This window comes from Vulpes lagopus, chromosome 1 (assembly GCF_018345385.1).
Source record: "Vulpes lagopus strain Blue_001 chromosome 1, ASM1834538v1, whole genome shotgun sequence".
In the NCBI taxonomy this organism is placed as follows: Eukaryota; Metazoa; Chordata; class Mammalia; order Carnivora; family Canidae; genus Vulpes; species Vulpes lagopus.
In genome coordinates, this window is record NC_054824.1 from 101,896,505 (window position 1) to 101,918,586 (window position 22,082).

General features: G+C 35.7%; 1 pseudogene; it reads right to left on the reverse strand.

Moving 5' to 3' along the window:
• Positions 1–15,831, reverse strand: part of LOC121487281 — a 47,973-nt pseudogene extending 32,142 nt beyond the window's left edge.
• Between the last annotated feature and the right edge of the window lie 6,251 nt (positions 15,832–22,082).

Here is a 22,082-nt window from a genome sequence, read left to right on the forward strand (position 1 = left end):
CAGGAAGAAATAGAAAACCTGAACAGGCCAATAACCAGGGAGGAAATTGAAGCAGTCATCAACAACCTCCCAAGACACAAGAGTCCAGGGCCAGATGGCTTCCCAGGGGAATTCTATCAAACGTTTAAAGAAGAAATCATACCTATTCTACTAAAGCTGTTTGGAAAGATAGAAAGAGATGGAGTACTTCCAAATTCGTTCTATGAGGCCAGCATCACCTTAATTCCGAAACCAGACAAAGACCCCACCAAAAAGGAGAATTACAGACCAATATCCCTGATGAACATGGATGCAAAAATTCTCAACAAGATACTAACCAATAGGATCCAACAACACATTAAGTAAATTATTCACCATGACCAAGTAGGATTTATCCCTGGGAAACAAGGCTGGTTCAACACTCGTAAAACCATCAATGTGATTCATCATATCAGCAAGAGAAAAACCAAGAACCATATGATCCTCTCATTAGATGCAGAGAAAGCATTTGACAAAATACAGCATCCATTCCTGATCAAAACCCTTCAGAGTGTTGGGATAGAGGGAACTTTGCTCGACATCTTAAAAGCCATCTACGAAAAGCCCACAGCAAATATCATTCTCAGTGGGGAAGCACTGGGAGCCTTTCCCCTAAGATCAGGAACAAGACAGGGATGTCCACTCTCACCACTGCTGTTCAACATAGTTCTGGAAGTCCTCGCCTCAGCAATCAGACAACAAAAAGACATTAAAGGCATTCAAATTGGCAAAGAAGAAGTCAAACTCTCCCTCTTCGCCGATGACATGATACTCTACATAGAAAACCCAAAAGCCTCCACCCCAAGATTGCTAGAACTCATACAGCAATTTGGTAGCGTGGCAGGATACAAAATCAATGCCCAGAAATCAATGGCATTTCTATACACTAACAATGAGACTGAAGAAAGAGAAATTAAGGAGTCAATCCCATTTACAATTGCACCCAAAAGCATAAGATACCTAGGAATAAACCTAACCAAAGAGGTAAAAGATCTATACCCTAAAAACTATAGAACACTTCTGAAAGAAATTGAGGAAGACACAAAGAGATGGAAAAATATTCCATGCTCATGGATTGGCAGAATTAATATTGTAAAAATGTCAATGTTACCCAGGGCAATTTATACGTTTAATGCAATCCCTATCAAAATACCATGGACTTTCTTCAGAGAGTTAGAACAAATTATTTTAAGATTTGTGTGGAATCAGAAAAGACCCCGAATAGCCAGGGGAATTTTAAAAAAGAAAACCTTAGCTGGGGGCATCACAATGCCAGATTTCAGGTTGTATTACAAAGCTGTGGTCATCAAGACAGTGTGGTACTGGCACAAAAACAGACACATAGATCAATGGAACAGAATAGAGAACCCAGAAGTGGACCCTGAAATGTACGGCCATCTAATATTCGATAAAGGAGGAAAGACTATCCATTGGAAGAAAGACAGTCTCTTCAATAAATGGTGCTGGGAAAATTGGACATCCACATGCAGAAGAATGAAACTGGACCACTCTCTTTCACCATACACAAAGATAAACTCAAAATGGATGAGAGATCTAAATGTGAGACAAGATTCCATCAAAATCCTAGAGGAGAACACAGGCAACACCCTTTTTGAACTTGGCCACAGTAACTTCTTGCAAGATACATCCACGAAGGCAAAAGAAACAAAAGCAAAAATGAACTATTGGGACTTCATCAAGATAAGAAGCTTTTGCACAGCAAAGGATACAGTCAACAAAACTAAAAGACAACCTACAGAATGGGAGAAGATATTTGCAAATGACATATCAGATAAAGGGCTAGTTTCCAAAATCTATAAAGAACTTATTAAACTCAACACCAAAGAAACAAACAATCCAATCATGAAATGGGCAAAAGACATGAAGAGAAATCTCACAGAGGAAGACATGGACATGGCCAACATGCACATGAGAAAATGCTCTGCATCACTTGCCATCAGGGAAATACAAATCAAAACCACAATGAGATACCACCTCACACCAGTGAGAATGGGGAAAATTAACAAGGCAGGAAACAACAAATGTTGGAGAGGATGCGGAGAAAAGGGAACCCTCTTACACTGTTGGTGGGAATGTGAACTGGTGCAGCCACTCTGGAAAACTGTGTGGAGGTTCCTCAAAGAGTTAAAAATAGACCTGCCCTACGACCCAGCAATTGCACTGTTGGGGATTTACCCCAAAGATTCAGATGCAATGAAACGTCGGGACACCTGCACCCCGATGTTTCTATCAGCAATGGCCACAATAGCCAAACTGTGGAAGGAGCCTCGGTGTCCATCGAAAGATGAATGGATAAAGAAGATGTGGTTTATGTATACAATGGAATATTACTCAGCAATTAGAAACGACAAATACCCACCATTTGCTTCAACGTGGATGGAACTGGAGGGTATTATGCTGAGTGAAATAAGTCAATCGGAGAAGGACAAACAGTGTATGTTCTCATTCATTTGGGGAATATGAATAATAGTGAAAGGGAATATAAAGGAAGGGAAAAGAAATGTTGGGAAATATCAGGAAGGGAGACAGAACATAAAGACTCCTAACTCGGGGAAACGAACTAGGGGTGGTGGAAGGGGAGGAGGGCGGGTGTTGGAGGGGAATGGGTGACGGGCACTGAGGTGGACACTTGACGGGATGAGCACTGGGTGTTTTTCTGTATGTTGGTAAATTAAACACCAATAAAAGTTAATTAAAAAAAAAATAAATCACATAAAAAAATACATGTGCATATGAGGTTTCATATAAACTGATTAAATACATGCATATAAAAATATAATTTTAAACACAATTTTTAGATGTTATTTTAATAGACCATGTTCAAGCAAGAGTTTGCTCCTGTTACTACTATTGTCTTTGTTATTGTTGTGTTAATACTACCATGAGGGCAATAAAAGTAAATCCTGATTCCATTTGTGCTTTAAACTAATCTTTAAAGTACGTCCTCCCATTCTGATATTCTCTTGTTTAGTAAAGATGTAAAAATGTCACATATCTTTGCAAGGAAAGACGTCTTATGGTCTCTCCTCTCCCCCTCACCGAAAGACATGTACTGAAAAATGCATCTTTTCTGTGTTTATAAATTAGGATATTTATTTTAGGGAAAAGTAATTGCTTCTTCATATGGTATACTATAATAGAATTTTCAGTCCAAAAGCAATTTAAGTCAGCAACATATTGAACTGTAATTAAAGATTTATGATTCCATTAAAAGGTAATGTTATAGTTAATCCCTAATAATAAAATACTTCATAAAAGTTCAGTGTTATACACAATGCAGAATACAAATGTCAAGTTCTCCCAAATATTTACTGGCCTTGTGATTCCATTGAAAATGTTAACACTTGAATTTCAATAATATATTGCACTGGCTTTAGATTTAATTGTGGAATTATGGCTATCTCTATTTAAATATGTGTGTAGATAACTGGATACTCTGAAAAATATGGTGATACTTTACTTCTTTTCAATGTATTTTTATTCTTAAAAAATGATGAATTTCTGCTCAAGATGACACAGTACATTCAGGTTACAATGTACTTTCTTAACTAAATACAAATAAAACATTATAAATGTAGATAATTGAAAAGGCATAGATAGCTAAGTAGAAAAAATAGAGTTGTACAGAATGCATACAGTGTTGAAACCATGGGTTCTTGACCCATAAATATACAGAAATTCCCAAGGATTTGGCTTTGGCATGATAAAGGGATATGTGAATCATGTGATAGGGGAACAAGAGTCAGGCTCCCTACTTAAATACAAGCATTATTTGTCAAGCTCCCTATCTTCAGCAAAAAATGCTAGCAATATTACTGAAGGACCACCTTTTCAATAGGATTGCCACATTTAGTAAATAGAAATAAAAAATGGGCACACTTCTACAAAAATATTACCCAATTTACTTTAAATTCAAATTAAACTGGGCAGCCTCTATTTTATCTGGTAACTATACTCTTGAAGGTGCAAAATTAAAGGAATATGAACAGCTTCGGATCTGAAAAAAGGTGATGGAAACTTCATGTTTATTGTTTCTCCAATACCACTCACCCTATAAAAAGCCCAATATTTTATTAATTTTAAAAGGCTATAAAATTTCACCGTAAGCCCAAGTCCAAAGGACTAGTGGGCCAGGGGATAGACACCAGCAAACTGTTGGCTAGGAGATAGCAAAAAAATAAATAAATAAAAACAAAGAAAAATATGAATATATTAAAAAAGAAAACTTTTCAAATGATACATATCGAATTTCAAAAAGGAAAAAATAATAAGCAAAAACAAATTAACTAGTACATAAATTTAGATAAAATTTTTACAGAAAAAATAATCAAAAACAAATTAACAACTAATACATAAATTTAGATAAAATTTTTACAGAGTAGTCTAATGAAGAGATTAAATTCAGCATGTTTGTGTTGCTCAAGTAGTTATATGAAAAAATTAAAAGAAATTTAGGATTAGTAAATAAAAGAATAATAAGAATTTATGGCTATGGAAATAATTTAAAAATTTGGAGATACTGAAAGACATTTATATTTATATTGTCCTTGAAATAGAAACACAATAGATAGTACAAAATAGGTTAAGACATTAATGAAGAAAAGCTTTGGAACTTGTCAGACGCTACTGAGGAATTTGCAACTAATGCACCAAAATGTTAAGATGTTTGTACTGATGTAATGTTAAGAATGATCAGTAGTAGACATGTAGAGACTCTGAAATAAACATTTAGGTTTTAGAAGAAAAAAAATGGAAGAAACAATAGAATGGTAATATTTGAAGATATAATCAATGTGAATTTTTGATAATTGAAAAAAATTAGTTCCATTTTTATATTACATTTATGCTAAGAAGGGTAAATAAAATATATCTGTACCTATATCCAGCATATGAAAAACTTTGGAAGATAAAATAATCAGTTTTTTTCTTTTTTTTTTTTTAATTTTTATTTATTTATGATAGTCACAGAGAGACAGAGAGAGAGGCAGAGACACAGGCAGAGGGAGAAACAGGCTCCATGCACCGGGAGCCCGACGTGGGATTCGATCCCGGGTCTCCAGGACCGCGCCCTGGGCCAAAGGCAAGCGCCAAACCACTGCGCCACCCAGGGATCCCGTTTTTTTCTTTTTTTAAGTTACAAGAGTAAAATAACATCATTTGCAGAAGAAACAAAATTAATTTTTAGCTAAATTAAAATATCAGACTGTTTTTAACCCATTGTAAAGAATATCTGAAAAAATGCTGAGGAAAAACAACTAACAATCTAGAATATTAACTAAAATGTAATTCCAAAGAAGGTAACATTAAGACTTTATTTCGAGGTATGCAATGACCAGGGTAGCTACCTAACAATCATCACTACATACAATGTAAAACAAAATTATCATATCAGATCTTCTTTAGCAAGATAAAGGAAGATTGAAATACTGAACAATTTTTAAAAATCTTACATGGAATTCAAGAGTAGAACTATAACTTAAAAATTTCAAGGAGCATGTGCCTTTCTCATTGTCTTTTCAGAAATCTTTTGAAATCAAGAAGGATAAATAATATGAAATTCAATCTCTATTTGCAACAACAATGGAAAATTTATGCATCCTTGTGCTGTATCATGTGAAGTAAGTATGTTTAATGGAGGCAAATGGAGATAATAGTTTGGAAAAAGGTCAGGAGAAGATGCCCATGGTTGAAGATGTTATACTACTATAATAGAGGCATATTTTCCAAAATTAAGTGATGCACCCTAAGGTTCAAAGACAAAATTGGAACAGGGGACATATATTATGGCTAGTGGCAGAAGCTTCCTCTTTTCCAGCCTCATTTGGCACGAAGAAGAAGCTGGAAGTTAGCTGTGTATGAGCAATTATACAGAGAAGCTATTTGCAGAAAGGGGGTTTTTCAGGGAGATAGGCCAGTGAAGGAGAGCCACGCTGTACTGTGAGGAGACCAAAAGCAGCTGACCATTGTTGTTCGGCAGAAGTATAGACCAAGGCACTGTACTTAAATAGATATTCTTGTTACGCAAGAAATGCTTTGCTATCCTCCAACATGATGCTGGCCTCCTGATAAAAATCAAGTTTAGGAAGTAATTACAACATTCAAATCGAAGTAAAATGTAAAATATCAAGCATTGGATCTACCAAATGTAAGGAAAAAAGAAAAAAAGAGAGAGAGAGAACCTAGATCAGTTATCAGAATTTTTTTTTTACCAGAGTAACCTCTACCCCTGTGCTTTATTTGCAGATTTGTTCCAAGACCCCCAGTAGATCTCTGAAATCAGTTTTTCCCCCTTTACATTCGTACTTATGATAAAGTTTAATTTATAAATTATGCACAGTAAGAAATTAATAATAACTAATGGAACAAATTAACAATACACTCTAATAAAAGTTACGTTAGTATAATCTTTTGCAAAATATCTTGTGCTGTACTCACCGGTCTACTTGTATGATATGGGATGATAAAATGCCTGCATGATGAGACAAAGTGGGTGAGATAGGTATCCTGACCTAGCGCTAGCTTACTACTGACCTTCAGACAAATACATCAGGAGTATTATCTGCTTCCAGACTATGGTGGGTACAGGAGGGATTATTATACAGAGAAATGTAAACATGACCAAAATGTTGTCATTGCATTTTAAAAAAATATATGGCAAATCAGTATATCATTTTACTTTTCTAATATTAGAGTATACAAAATTTCAGGAACAACATCAAAAGATAGAAATAAACTAGGTACTGGTTGACCTCTGAAAAGAATCGCAAGAGGAAAATGAACTTAGAGGAAAAAGAAAAATTACTTTGAGGGAGAACAAAGGAGAAGTCAAAAAATCCACAAAATTAAAAAAAAAAAATTTAAAGAGGTGAAAGAATGAAATTCAAGAAAACTAATGGAAAAGTATTAAAATTACCAATTTGAAGGATATATTGGATCTTAGGGAAAAACACAGTGATCAGTTTAGAAAGATGTTAATAAAGCTAATTTATTTCAAAGCTTATCAAAGAACCAGATGGTAGTAAAGTACATCATTTTATCTATAAATACAAAACAATAGGCAGATCTAAGAGTGTTCAACATCAATAATAAATTCTGAAAGGGACTGTAGCAATGCCTGCAAATCCCTCAAAAAAAACCCCATAAACCAATAATTCTATGAGCATACACATTATTAAAGACAAAAGTAACAAATCAATATTGCCCAACATTTATTGGCTCAAAGAAAGCCTTTCTGATGATCCTTGAAGAAATTACTAAAAGATGAACTTCCAACAAATAAACAATAGTGAGAGACTGTGGAGACATCTGCAGTGGTATTGAAAAAATACTGTTAACTGTTAAGTGTTATGACAGGCAGGATACTAACACAACTGCCAGGCTCCGTACTCTTTCTTAAATATTCTACCTTCAGTGTAGACAGATCCAAAACTTCCTTCTACTAATAAAATATGACACATTTTAGGAATATTACTCTGGGTTTCTATATGGTTCCATGGCCAAAGTGAAGGAACTTTGCAGATGAAAACAAGCTCTATGATCAGCTCAGTGGAGGTTAAGCAAAGAAGTCTGTCTATCTTGTGCGAGCCTGACCGAATCAGGTGAGCCTCCAGAAGAAGCCTTTGGGGTAAGGGACAGAAGTCAGACACTCTCTTTTCTGAGACTTTCTCTCTTAACCAGTTGATGGAAAATGAATCTTGCCAACAATAAAGTTAGAAGAGGATACCGGGTTCCTTGTTTAACAATGAAACAATTCTCTCCTCTTTCTTTGTGTGGATTTGTAGTAACATAATTATAGTGGAATGCTGAAAATATGGCTTTCTATCATATTTATCTTCTGGTATAGAGTCCTGTACAACAATTCGTATCCCTTATGATTCTCTCTCTTTCTTTATTTTTCTGTTTGTTTTGATCAGGCTCTTCAATCTATGGGTTATGTATTCCTTTTTTTTTTTCTTTTGCAAAAATAAATTGATCTGACAGTCTGGGACTTGAATAGCCATATGAAATATTAAGTAGTCACAAAAGAATTTCTTAAAATCACAATTTGTAATTTAGATTTTCATGATTCACATCCTTTTTTTTTTATTTTTTTTTTCACATCCTTTTTAAATACGCTTTATGTCAGAAATACTGAGGCATAAAGAATGGACTGATGGAGTAGGAAACTGTGTTGGATATTTCTCGATCTGTATGTTCAAATTTCAGATGTTTCTGAATGTCACATGTAGAGAACACATGATGTCTTTACTGTTCTTAAAAGGTTCACAGGCAATAAATAGCTAATAGAAGGAAATGGGCACTCTGTTGACACCCTGCTGATACCAGGTAAATGTCTTCCTACAGTATCTCATTAAGATTTCAAATGTTTCTGTGGCCGTAGTCATTATTTGTTATCCTTCAGAGGAATATGGGATTTTAAATTGTGTCAGAGCAGCTGTTCAAAGAAGCCACTTGAGTAGTAAGGGTTATTACTGACAGTCTCAGCACGATGATTGCATTACTGTGCGCTGGAATATGATTCTGAAAAATGAGGAATACTCTATTTAGGCAAAGAGGAATGACTTGCTGTTTGTTTCTGAATAATTCAGCAGGCTGTATGATAGGTCGGAATAGATGCATGAATTTTATAACGATTACTGGTATTTTGGTAAAAGGTCTCATTAAAGCAAACTGTAAGGTATCTGATGTTATATATATGTATTTATCCAACAAGTGATAGAAACATTGCTTTTTAAAAATGAAAAAATGAAGTTGAAGAACATAAAATCCTCACATCTGGTTTTTACCAATGACACTTTATTATGATTATTAATCATATATTATTTCTAGAATGAGTACAGTTCCAGTGACGCTTAGCCTACCTTTTAGCTGTGCTCCAAGAGTTGTGTGAAAATTTATTTGGATTATTCAATTTTATTTCAAACACACCAGGCAAATACAAAACAAACTACTGCTGCTATTACTGTGAAAGTAAATTTATATTTTTCATGAAAATAAACACTGTTTAATGTTAATAATATTATACATCTACAGTTATATATTTATCGTGGGATTGTAGACCTATCCTTTTTTACGTACAACTTACATCAAAATAGTCAATTAACTATTAAGTGTTTTAAAATTATTATATGTACTATAGTAGGCTAACTTTACAATCAAACAGTTTGTTAAATGGAAGGAATAGCTAAATTCTATGTTTTGCCATGTTGAAAAGAAATCAAGGTCTATCTATATCTTTTTTATATATAAATATTTATAGATAAATAACTTATTTTTATATATCTATATACATATAGATACATATTTATTTTACATACAAATACATATCTATTTTAATATTGAAGTGATGTATAATAATAGCATTTCAGGGTGATGGTTTAGAATGACACTAAAGGATGAATACTTTCATATGTCTCTATATGTTTATACTTATGTTTATTTTGTATGTATTTACATGTAATTATAATATTACTATTAGATATATAGATACATAATAATACATTATACCTAAATAAATATGTATAATATTTATCCTTTCAGTGTGTTTATTAATTCTTGATCCCTAAATTCATCAAGCAGGCTAAACAGCCTTATTTAGGGTAAAATTGAGACACTAGACATATTATAGCTATATCAAGCAGAAAAGAGCCTAACACAGGAACCAGTTGCTTATAGCATTGTTAGAAGGTGGAACTCAGGGAGTGGCCTGTAGATTTGGAAACCAAGCTACTGCACTTGCCACTCAGAGGTTAAGAAGTGTCTAGGGCCTACTGCTGACCTCTCGCTATCCTAGAACCTCAAAGCAACCAAAGGTGGAAGACAGAAATCTGGCCACAGCAAACTCAAGTCAGCCAAGCTTTACATGGGAGCCATGCCCACTGCAAGAAGAAAAACTCTGCCCCTCTTCCAGTACCCAAGGCTCTCCTGAGTGCATCTCATGGGTAAGATCTGACGCAAATGCAGGAACCCAGTGACAAGACAGCCTGGCAAACGTGTTGACCAGCAGAGCACAGAGGAGAGAAGTCATCAACAAGAAATAGAAAAATGTAAAGAAATAATAAAGGAATGATTGCTTCTCCTTAATTGTAAGAGTTTAGAAAAACAACCAACAGTGAGATTGATTAGTGCTTTTTCCTAAGGGGTAAGAATTTACTAGGTGAGGATTTGGAAAGATCACTACAAGTTGAGGAGAATGAATGTTCAGAACTACAGAGGCCAGAAAATATAGTTAGGTTAATGTAGTTGGAGAGTAAGCTGCATGTCAGGAGCCAGGAAAAGGGTAACGGTAGTAACTGAAGTTGGGAAACCCTCAGGAAAGTTGACAAGGGGATATAACAAATTGCAAAGGAAGGTTTTCTTTGGTTTATTTTTGTTTTGATTTTTTGTTTCTTTTTTAAAAAGATTTATTTGAGAGAGAGTGCAAGTGCACCAGCAGGGGGAACAGCAGAGGGAGAGGGAGAAGCAGACTCCCCACTGAGCAGGAAGCCCAATGAGGAGCTGGATCCCAGGACCCTGAGATCATGACCTGAGCTAATGGCAGCCCTTTAACTGACTGAACCCCAAGGCACCCCTGCAACGGAATTTTAACTTTATCTCAACCACAACTGAGGCCATTAGAGCAAGGGCTAGGATTAGTTTGTGCTTTACCAAAGGTGGACAGAAGGGGCAGGAAATGGGATACAAACAAAGAAAAGGAAATCCAATTCTAATATATACCAACATCCCATTATGTTTGGAGATCATGGCAATTTCTACATCGAGACAGATGAGGGTTTTGTATACTAATTAATTCACTTGACTATTTTTTTGTTTAGATCTACTGAGGATTTAGAGACAAATCAGATTCCTATCCAGGGAGTTAAGCCTAAGAATTGCCCAAGGCTGAAATAAGCTAACGTTATCAGATGATGTGGACTTTAAGGTTTTCAAGGGTCTTTTAAAATCATAGATGGAGCATTTGGTACTCATTTTCTGTGAAAAATATAATATTCCTTAAAAGAGGACTGTGAGCCTTTTTCTTCTTCTGGGTATTGGTGTCCACAAACATTCAGAATGGTCCAGCATTTGACGTGTTGTCATAGGCTGACCTGTAAGACAGCCTCTAACAAAACTAGGCTGTTCCAAACCCCTGGTAATAGAGTTGCCTACCTTTATACCAAGAAGCACCAAAATCTGCATGTGGCCTGGGCCTGGGCCTGGGAGTTCATGCTGTGAGACCTGAAGTTTGCATGAGGTTGTCTCAAACAACAATAACAACATGTCTGTGGGGTCTGAAGTGGATCCATGGGTGCTAAGTGTGATCCTGACAGGATCAACTGTGCTTTCCTTATTGACGAGCAGAAAATCATGGTGAAAGTGTTGAAGGCACAAACACAGCATCAGAAAGCTAAACAAAAAAAGGGGGCGGGGATTGAGTAATAAAAAATATAAGTAAAAAAATAAATGGACTATGATCCTCAAAATCATTAAAATGAGGACTCAACTAAAGAACTCATAATGGAAAAAAAAACTAAAGAATACTGTATTGTCTACTACCTCAAATTCTTCAGTACCAGAAGGTTAAGATAATGAAGAGTGTCAAGAAAAAAAGAAGTGAGTCGGCAATTCTTTCTCCCCTTGATCTTCCACTCGTCCTCTTCCCCTCCCCTTGGTCCTCTCCCTCTGCCCTCTCTCTGTTTCACACGCCAACACACTCCTTTTCTCAGCTGTTCAGACTGTGGCAACAAGGCTTGTCTGAGGAATCCCTCTTAGGGAATTATTCCAATCCAGTAACTAGTGGATGCTGTTCCATCCCAGCCACGGTCTGATAACTGGACTCCAGAGCTTTCCAGAGGATCAACTCAGATGTATTTCACAACGACATTTCCATCAAATTAGTTTTTTTCTCTCTCCAATCTCAAGACATTCCCTGATAAACTTCCTCACCCATATCTTCCCTCTTGAAATCTTTGTCCCAGGAATTTAATCAACAGCACCAAACATACAACATGCACACGTATATAAATATACCCATTTCCTAAACACCACCACCACACACACACACACACACACATGCTTATTTCCTTACTTGCCTTTCTCCTATGAGTATTTTTATTTATGCTGAGGTTATGTTTGGGAATGAAGAGCAGTACTCTCTACCTTAGACCCTTTCTCTGATAAGACATGTCTTTATGATTGAATGCTCTCTAATTAGTAATTACTCCAATGCCTAGAAAATAGGGAGCAAACGATAAATATTGACGTTGAGTGATAAGTTGAATGAAGGAATAAAAACTCATTTAAATCAAGCCATACTTTCTGTTCTCGGTCTTGCAACAATCTTTTTTTTTTTTTTTTCACGTTTTGGAATAGACTGTGCTGTCCAATATGGTAGCTACAGGCAGCTACATAGATTTAAATGTATGGTCATTAAAGTTAAATGAAATTTAAAACATTAGCTTTTTCAGCCTCACTAGCCACATTTCAAGTGTACAAAAACCACATGTGGCTGGCTAGTAGCTATCATACTGGATGCTCGGATCATAGAATATATCCCTCCATTGCAGAAAATTCTATTGGAAGACACTTGTTTAGAGAACAAATGTCAAGGAATGGTGTCCTATGGACATAATTTCTTTTTTTTTTTTCATAATTTCTTTTTAATGGAGCTTTACAACACTTGAGTGACTTAAGAAGTTTGGATTTCAAGGTAAGATGCTTAGCAGAAGTATGGTTGGTGACAGTGTTAAAAAATAGGCTGAATACATAAAATTATAGTAATTTTTTTAAAAGAAAGGCTACCATTGGAGAATCTTAAAAAAAAACACAAAATAAACAAACATTTGTAAAAGACATCTGAATTTTGTGGCAAATTAGTTCTATTTCAAAGATGTATTCTTTAAAGGTAATAAATAAGCACACAAAAAAGTAAAAATCAATGTTCCCATGATACTTCTTTTAAATCTCAGTTACTAGGTGGAATAGCACGGCTCTTATGTATTTAATCCACTAGCTCTGGGCCCATTGTGAAGAGTGCTGTTGCACAATGATCCAAATATGAGGCCAACAGAATTTCAGTATTGTGTATTTTCAGAAGCTTTCTGTCTGGATACACCAAGTGGAGGCAGATTCTTTTTGTCCCAGAGTGCTATGTTATGTACATAGGTACATACACATACACACATTTATTGCATATATAGATGCTAGATATATAGCACGGGTGTATATGTAACTACATGTGTAAATACAATGGATACGTAGTAGATATTTAAATCATGGGCCACAGGAAAGGCAGGATTTGTGCAGAGGCATTAAAACATTAATGGAGTATTCATAAATCAAAATATTCAGGTACAGGTCTGTATATGGAGGCAAAAGTTCTCACATCACAAAAATGTTCACCAAAGAAGCAGCCACTCAACAGTCTTCTCTCAAACATCCCTCCTCATTTTACACAAAGGCACATCTCTGTCACTCAACTTTAGAAGCCAACAAGCTCCATCATGACAATGGCTTTGTTTTCCATCTGTCAAACACTTTTTAAAAATTTGTTCATGTAAGATAATATAATACAAATTAATTTCAAAATGAGACTGCAGAATATTTGAAATGTCATGAAAATTCTAAGCAGCTACTGGTTTGAAACCATCTGTGAGTCCTTTGTAAATGGGAAGCTGTCCGAGATTGATTTATATAAGAATAAATAGGCACGGATAATTCATTAGCTAATTAACTAATCTGTTGATTAGCTAATTGGTTTAGGTAACAAATACTACTCCAGTTTCCATTATTTTCCAAATATTCTAGTTTCTGAGACTAAAACTGTAATAAAACAGGCAAAAATTCCCATCCTCACTGGATCTGATATCCAGTAGGGAGAGGAAGATTCTCTGCTCCTCACCAAAGAGACATCTCTGTCCAAGGCAGATGTTCGGGAGGATGGAATTAGGAAATTGACATAATGTGCCTATAGCAAAAATCATCTGCTCATGATGCTACAAAAATCTCATATGAACTGAAGAATTATTTCTAGTGCTCCCAAATATTTGCCAAGGAAATTTGGAAAATAAATTAGCAGAGTTAAAACAAGAGATATAATTCACTCCTGAATTGTAAAAATTATAATATTGACTTGAAATTTATGAAAATAGGGTAATAAACATGTTTTTATAATGTTTTCAAAATAGCATATAAAATCAGTGCACCATTGCAGTTATGACATGCAATTATTAATTTAAAAATAAAAATTAATTTCCATTTTAGATTTCTACTTCCAATTTAATTTTGTTTTTTTTTAATTAATTTTTATTGGTGTTCAATTTACCAACATACAGAAAAACACCCAGTGCTCATCCCGTCAAGTGTCCACCTCAGTGCCCGTCACCCATTCCCCTCCATTGGAAGAAAGACAGTCTCTTCAATAAATGGTGCTGGGAAAATTGGACATCCACATGCAGAAGAATGAAACTGGACCACTCTCTTTCACCATACACAAAGATAAACTCAAAATGGATGAGAGATCTAAATGTGAGACAAGATTCCATCAAAATCCTAGAGGAGAACACAGGCAACACCCTTTTTGAACTTGGCCACAGTAACTTCTTGCAAGATACATCCACGAAGGCAAAAGAAACAAAAGCAAAAATGAACTATTGGGACTTCATCAAGATAAGAAGCTTTTGCACAGCAAAGGATACAGTCAACAAAACTAAAAGACAACCTACAGAATGGGAGAAGATATTTGCAAATGACATATCAGATAAAGGGCTAGTTTCCAAAATCTATAAAGAACTTATTAAACTCAACACCAAAGAAACAAACAATCCAATCATGAAATGGGCAAAAGACATGAACAATTTAATTTTGAAGATAAAGATCTCAAATAATTATTTTTCCTATTTACAATTACATTATGTCTTCATGTTTTTAAAGTTGAGAGACTTTAGTTGGTCTATTCTTATAACAATTGTATTCAAAATAATTTTACGTTATGTATCGTGCACATGTAAGCATCCCTATAAAAATTTCACTTCTTATATAAATAAAACATGTATCACTATAGACAAATTTCTTCATTACTATTTTCTGACCTTACGCCCTAATGGGTTTTAGAACATATCATGTAGTTCATCCTGTTATGTCAACTCTGCTCATTTTATACCTTAAAGACATTTTAGACATGTCTCTACCAATCATTATTTTAAACTTCTTAGTTCTCCTTCCCATCTATGAGTCCTTATTTTCTAAAATAACCAACAAGTTTAATGTGTTGAGATATCTTTCTTATTCTCTCTTAACCAATTTCTATTTGCAAAGTGTAAATTGACAGAGGTATGTAAGATGAATTAGTGATAAACAGCTGGATGCTAGCACAGGAATCATGTATGGCTGCTGGCTTCATGACCTAATACGCACACGTGCCCAAATACATGCACACATGCATATTTAGAAGCTCTTATAAGTATTATGGGCATACGACCTGCATAACCGACCACCCCGACCTGCAGGTACTCAGGCCAAAGAATGTTGCATGTGAGACAAGAGCTGCACAAGTGACCCTAGGGCCTGGTTACTTGACATTCACTGGACTCCAGGTCAGAAATGGCCCTACTTCTGCTCTGGATGCCTACAGCTATACATTTTGCCTACATCCCCTCCTGCTCCAGGCTGGGCTGGTCCCCCTGGAATGGAATCCGAGAGGGGAGGCAAACACACCCAGCCAGGCTCCTTGAGGCTATAGACACATGGTAACATAGGAATGCAGCTCACTTCCAACTGCATGTAGGCAAACACATGTTTAATTTCAGACCCCATCATTTGCCCTATCTAAATGGCCCTTGTGGGATGGTCAGTTGGAAATCTCACCTGAGGGGAGGACACTCTGCCCAGGTCTCTCTACTGGGACTCCAGCCTGGCCTTCTCCACCAGGGTTCCCCAGCTAATGAGGTTGGAAGTTCTAAGTACCCAATTTATGTACCTCTGTCTTCATCTCCCTTGCTGCTTACTGTTGCCCTCATCTATGCATAGATTTTCCTACTCTTCTTTCTGTTTCTATTAGATTTTTCAAATACAAATAATGTGTTTTCCCCCCCTTTCAAAACTGAGAGTATGGCTTTTGTAAGCCTTTTCTTTAGAACACACAGATACTACACTTTATGCATGTTGAAGGCTTGTGGCAACCCTTTGACAAATAAGTCTATCAGCACCATTTTTCTAACATTGGCTCACTCATGTCCTTATGTAACGTTTTGGTGATTATAGTATCTCAATTTTTAATTATATTTTATGGTGATCTATGGTAAGTCATCTTTGATGTTACCATCATAATAATTTGGGGGGGGGGCACCACAGATGGTGTTCACACCAGAGAGCAAACAACTGACAAACATGTGTGTTCTGACTATAGTTGTGGTGGAGTTAGCCAAGAGAGCTAGAATCAGCAGTAGATTCTAAAGATGTGACTGAATTGATACAATCTAATAATAAAACTTTAACAGATGAGAAATTGCTTTTTATGGATGAGCAAGGGAAGTGATTTCTTGAGAATCCACCTTTGGTAAAGAGGATATGAAGATCATTGAAATGACAGCAAAGGATTTAGACTATCACATAAACTTAGTTGATAAAGCAGTAGTAGGGTTTGAGAGGATTGACACCAATTTTGAAAGAAGTTCTGCTGTGGGTAATATGCTATCAAACAGCATTACGTTGTATAGAGAAATCATTCATGAAAGGAATAGACGCAGCAAACATGGTCTCATGTTAATAAATTGCCACAGCCACCCCAGCTCTCAGCAACTACTTCCCTGATTAAATAGCAAGCATCAACATCAAAGCAACAAAAAAGATTATGACTTGTGGGAATCTCAGATGATGGTTAGCATTAAAGTATTGTTAGTTAAGGTATATATATTGTTTTTTAAATAAAATTCTACTGCACACTTAATACACTATAGTATAGTGCAAACATAACTTTTATAGGCACTAAGAAACCAAAAGTAAATGATTTGACTCACTTTATTGCAATATTTACTTTATTACAGGGATCTGGAAGCAAGCCCACAATCTCTCTGAGGTGCACCTGCATATATACAGATATCTATGTGGGTGTATGTGTGTGTCAAGAGAGAATATATAAATGTGATCTTCTCTCTTTAACCTTAACTTGAAGCCAGATATCAGTAATCTTTTTTGCTTAATTCTAAGAGTAAGCTGGAAAAAAAAACATGCTTGTATTGAGCATAATTGTCTCCTGTACTGAGCATAATTTAACATATTTTAACATAGTATAAAGCACAAAATAAAGTGAGCACATAGGAAAAGGAAGATGAAGAGAAAAAAAGTACAAATTAAGATAATTTTTTTAATGAAATGTAGATGCTATTTTCATCTCCTACACTAATCTTGTGATCTTCTCTTCTGATCCTATGAAGAATGAGACTGATGTAGGATGAAGAATATAAGACAGTTCATTCAAGCTACTTATGAGTTTTTTGTTTTCTACCATGTGTTTCACACTTCTCTTCTAGGGTAGGAGAAGACCCCTCTATATTTTCCTCACCATAAAAATATTCTTAATCTCTAAGACACAATTGTGATATTTATGACATGATTCAAGGAAGATCAGAAAAAATACACATATATATAATTCAAGAACAATAAGGGCAGTAAAACATATTTACGATTTTAAACAAAACATTGCAAATTGACGTTGGGCCTGGAAACAATTACACAGGTTGGGAAAGTATACGTGAAGACCCTAATGCAAGAAGAAAATTAGAACGGAGGACAAGCTAGAGAATAAAGGTGAGCATGGTAAGAAACAATAGGAAATTGTTATGCTAAAAGCTAAGGGAATCTACTTATACTAGGGTTCCCCAGAAAAACAGAACCAATAGAAAATAGAATGATGATAGATAGATGGTAGATGGATATAGATTTATTGTGAGGAACTGACTCACAAAATTATGAAGCTTAAGTCCCCAAGCTGCCATCTGCAAGCTGAAGGCCCAGGAAAGCCACTGTTATAGTTCCAGTCCAATCCCAAAGGCCTGAGAACTAGGAGAGCCAAATAATGCCAGGCTGAGTCCAAAAGCCCCAGAACCAGGGATGCCATATGGACGTCCCCAAGGCAAAGACAGCCAATTCACACTTCCTCTGGCCTTTTGTAATATTTGGGCCCTCAACAGATTAGATAATGTCTGCTCACCTGTTGAGGAGGATCTTCTTTACTGAGGCTAATGATTAAACTGCTAATCTCTTCTGGAAACACCCAATAGACACACCCAGAAGTGATGTTTTACAAGCTCATTGCTACATCTTTAAAGGGTCTCACGACTGCCTGTATATCTCACTGATAGTTAATATTAAGCCGAATGACAGGCACCAGGGAAACCTTGTGAAAGTAGTTTTATGCCTAGAAATAGGAAGAAAACATGTATGATCTAGTACGTTTGGCATGTCCACTCCCCCTTGAGCACTAAGCATATAACCACCAGCTTCATCCAACAAGAAGGATAGCTCTTTCTACCCATGGTTCCTGTCCCCGTGCTCCTCAAACAAACTTAAACTAAGTTACACCATAAAAAGTTTTAAGAATTCTTTTTAATTGACTCTGGTGCTCAATGACCCGACAAAAGAATCAGCTGGAATGCATGTGTGGTTTCTTACATCTCCAATTCGACAATCTAAAAGAATCTAAGTGGACAGCTTTTTTTCCAATCTCTAGAATGATAAGAGAATCCATAGTTTCAATAATATTTAGTTCTGTAATAAAATTCCTTCTCATATTCTCATCGTGATTTTGCCAAGTTTTAATCAGAATCATGGGTCTGGTGGGTGACCAACCAATAATATGCATGAGGTGGTAGCTAAAGTACCACAAATTGTGACTGAATTTATTAAATTCATAGATGAAGACAGAGAATTAAATGGCCATTTCTTCAATAAGTGTTGCGTGGGTATAGTATTTTCAGCGCTACATTAAGTGCTAGGGAAACAAGAGAAGGGTGCGTGCCTACAGAGACATCACAGCCTAATGGCTGAGTGAGTCCAGAGTAAATAAGACAATAAAACAGGAGAAGGGGGTCAATGCAGGGGCCACAGGGTCTAGGAGATGGGCACACATTCCCAGTTATTGGCTTGGTAAAGGTTCTCTAGAGAGAGCAATTTTTAGAGAGAGCAATTTCTGGAAAAATCAATTTATTCAGCTAGCTAGGATTGATATTGGTAAAGAAAGAGGAAAAGAAAATTGACACTATAAGAATGTTTAAAAGGAAAAAATGTGGTGTATTTTGAAAAGAACAGGTAATTCCACATTTATGCTATAAAATGGAAGGGAAACAAATCATTTCTCTGCTGAGTTGGAAAAACAACCTCACAGGATAAAACAAATAATAAAATACACTATTTCCTTCAGATAGTTTTTGCAGGATTTCTTTTCCCTCAGTGTCTGAGGAGCTTGGTCCTCAGACGCCACTTGGAAGAATGAAGAGGCAAATGGGATGAGGAGGGGTGGGCAGCAATGATAATAATAATAATTGAGCAATAATAAAGTTTGTTGAGGTTTAGTACGAAGCCCCCTAAGAGGGAGGGGACCTGAGAAGGTTGTCACTTACAGTTTCTAAGTCTAGGGGACTTAGGGGCTTACTGGTGGGCTGTTTTAGTCTGATTAACCCTCCATTTGTCTGTCACCCAATCGGGTTTTTGTCATCTACCTATCACATGAGAAAGGGTGGAGGGCTCCTTCCAGGATGGTGTAAAAATACTTTTAAGGGTGGTTTCCTGGGGCACCTGAGTGGTTCAGTCGGTTTAGCATCTGCCTTCAACTCAGGTCATGACCCCAGGGTCCTGGGGTCGAGCCCCACATCAGCCTGCTCAGTGGGCAGCCTGCTTCTCCCTCTCCACTGCTTGTCTCTTCCATGATCTCTCTTTCTCTCTCAAATAAATAACATCTTAAAAAAAAAAAAAAAAAGATTGTTTCCTCTTAGGGAGGGGGGCTTATGGATATGAAAACAAGTGCTATAATTAAAAGAATGATCAGAAACTACATAGTCAAGTTAATTATTTTTTAAATTTCATAAGAAAGTCTACTTTGCCTTATAGCCACACTCACTATGTAAATGTATCTATAAATTATCATATAAACTCATTATAACAACTTTGAAAAATGATTTTAACATTGTATGCTCTATAAAAAGTGCTGAATGGTAGGTGGTTAGAACAAAATTTGTGTTTTTGTTATATATAATTCATTTGTCTCTTACCATGTGTAGTTTAAAACCCTATGAGCTCTAGGAATGTAAAATGGTTCATTTAACATGATTAAGTTGAAATATATTTGTAGAACTACATATTTATGGTTATTTTTAAATAAAATCAGTGTTAAAAACTTGTCAACAGAATCATGAGTAGTAGAAGTTTGTCTTTTATTCTGTGAAAAGATGAAAAAGAAATAATGAACAGCAAACATTTGCTAACATATACATAAATAGAAATCTCATCTAACCAGAGAGATGTCCCTTAGGGATTCTATTTAATGTTCTAGAAACAAGTTTTGAATGATGTTCTCTATGCTCTTGGATGTAAAAAATATTTTCCTCTCAATCTCACTATTTTGATGCTTCATCCCAAATTGCCAAGCTTCATTTTTCTCCCCATTTTAGTAGTAAAATACTGGTTCTTAAAATTTCTTATTGATAAAGGCAAACCATGTGACACAATGCTGAATAATAAAGTATAATAATCCTTCCAGGGATTATTTTATGGTTAAAAATGGTCTTATTGTTTTGTTTTGTTTTTCCCTTTTTCCTGCCTTCAACCTGAGTATGATGCAGCAACATGCACAAGGAAATAGGTATAGTAAGTGTATATTTAATGTATTAGAAACTGCTACACTATTTCTAATAAGAGTTGTACTATTTCATATCTGCTAGAAATGCATTAAGAATTATAGCTGTTTACCATTCTACAAAAACTTGGTATTTTTCAGTATTTTTAAAATTCTCTTTTTTAAATTATTCTAATGGATATTTGGTAGTAACTCACAGTGGTTTTAATTTTTAATCCCCTAACAAGTAATAATTTAGAGCATCTTTTTATCTGCTTATTAGCCTTTCACGTGTCTTTAATTCTTTTACCCACTTTTTGAGTTGTGTGAATTATTACTGAGTGGTAAATGTTATTTATACATTTAACTGTGAACATTCTTGTGCAAGTCTTGATGAATATATATATATATATATATATATATATATATATATATTCATTTCTTTTGAAGAAATACGTAGAATGGGAATTTCTGGGTCACAGAGTAAATATAAATTTAGATTGATTGATTAAATATTTTATTTATTTATTTGACAGAGAGAGAGGGAGCACAAGCAGGGGTAGCAGCAGAGTCAGAGGGAGAAGCAGGCTCCCCGTTGAGCAGGGAGACTGATATGGGGCTCAATCCCAGGACCCCAGGATCATGACCTGAGCCAAAGGCAGATGTTTAACCGACTGAGCCACCCAGGTGCCCCTACATTTAGATTTATAAGAAACTGACAAGTAGTTTCCAAAGTGTTATTCAAGATCATTCTTTATGGGTTTCTCATATTTCTATATTTCTTTCCAGCAAAGACACTGACAGTCTTTGTTCCAGGCTATTTTGCCTGTGTACACACACACACACACACACACACACACACACACACACACATGTATATAAAGAGAGAGAGAACAGATTTAGAAGATAGAGTTCACTCTCTTTCCAGATACCTTAAGGATCCAATGTGAAAATATGTCTTCCTAAAAGGTGGAGGTCAGACAGATTTCGTGCGCATTATAAAATAATTAAATTCCTAAAGTTTGTGATCCTTCAGGTATGATGTGACCTACTAGACCCATCTATTGGGATCACTCTGCATTGCTCTTATGGAACGTGGCAGGCAGAGGAAACATGCAAACACGAAGCCTATGCTTCCTAGCGTGCCATTAGTAATAAAGTCATTTTTATATGACCCAGAAATCTTGCATTTTCTGCTAGCAGGCAGGAAATTAAATTAAAATGTTAGTTTGCAAGT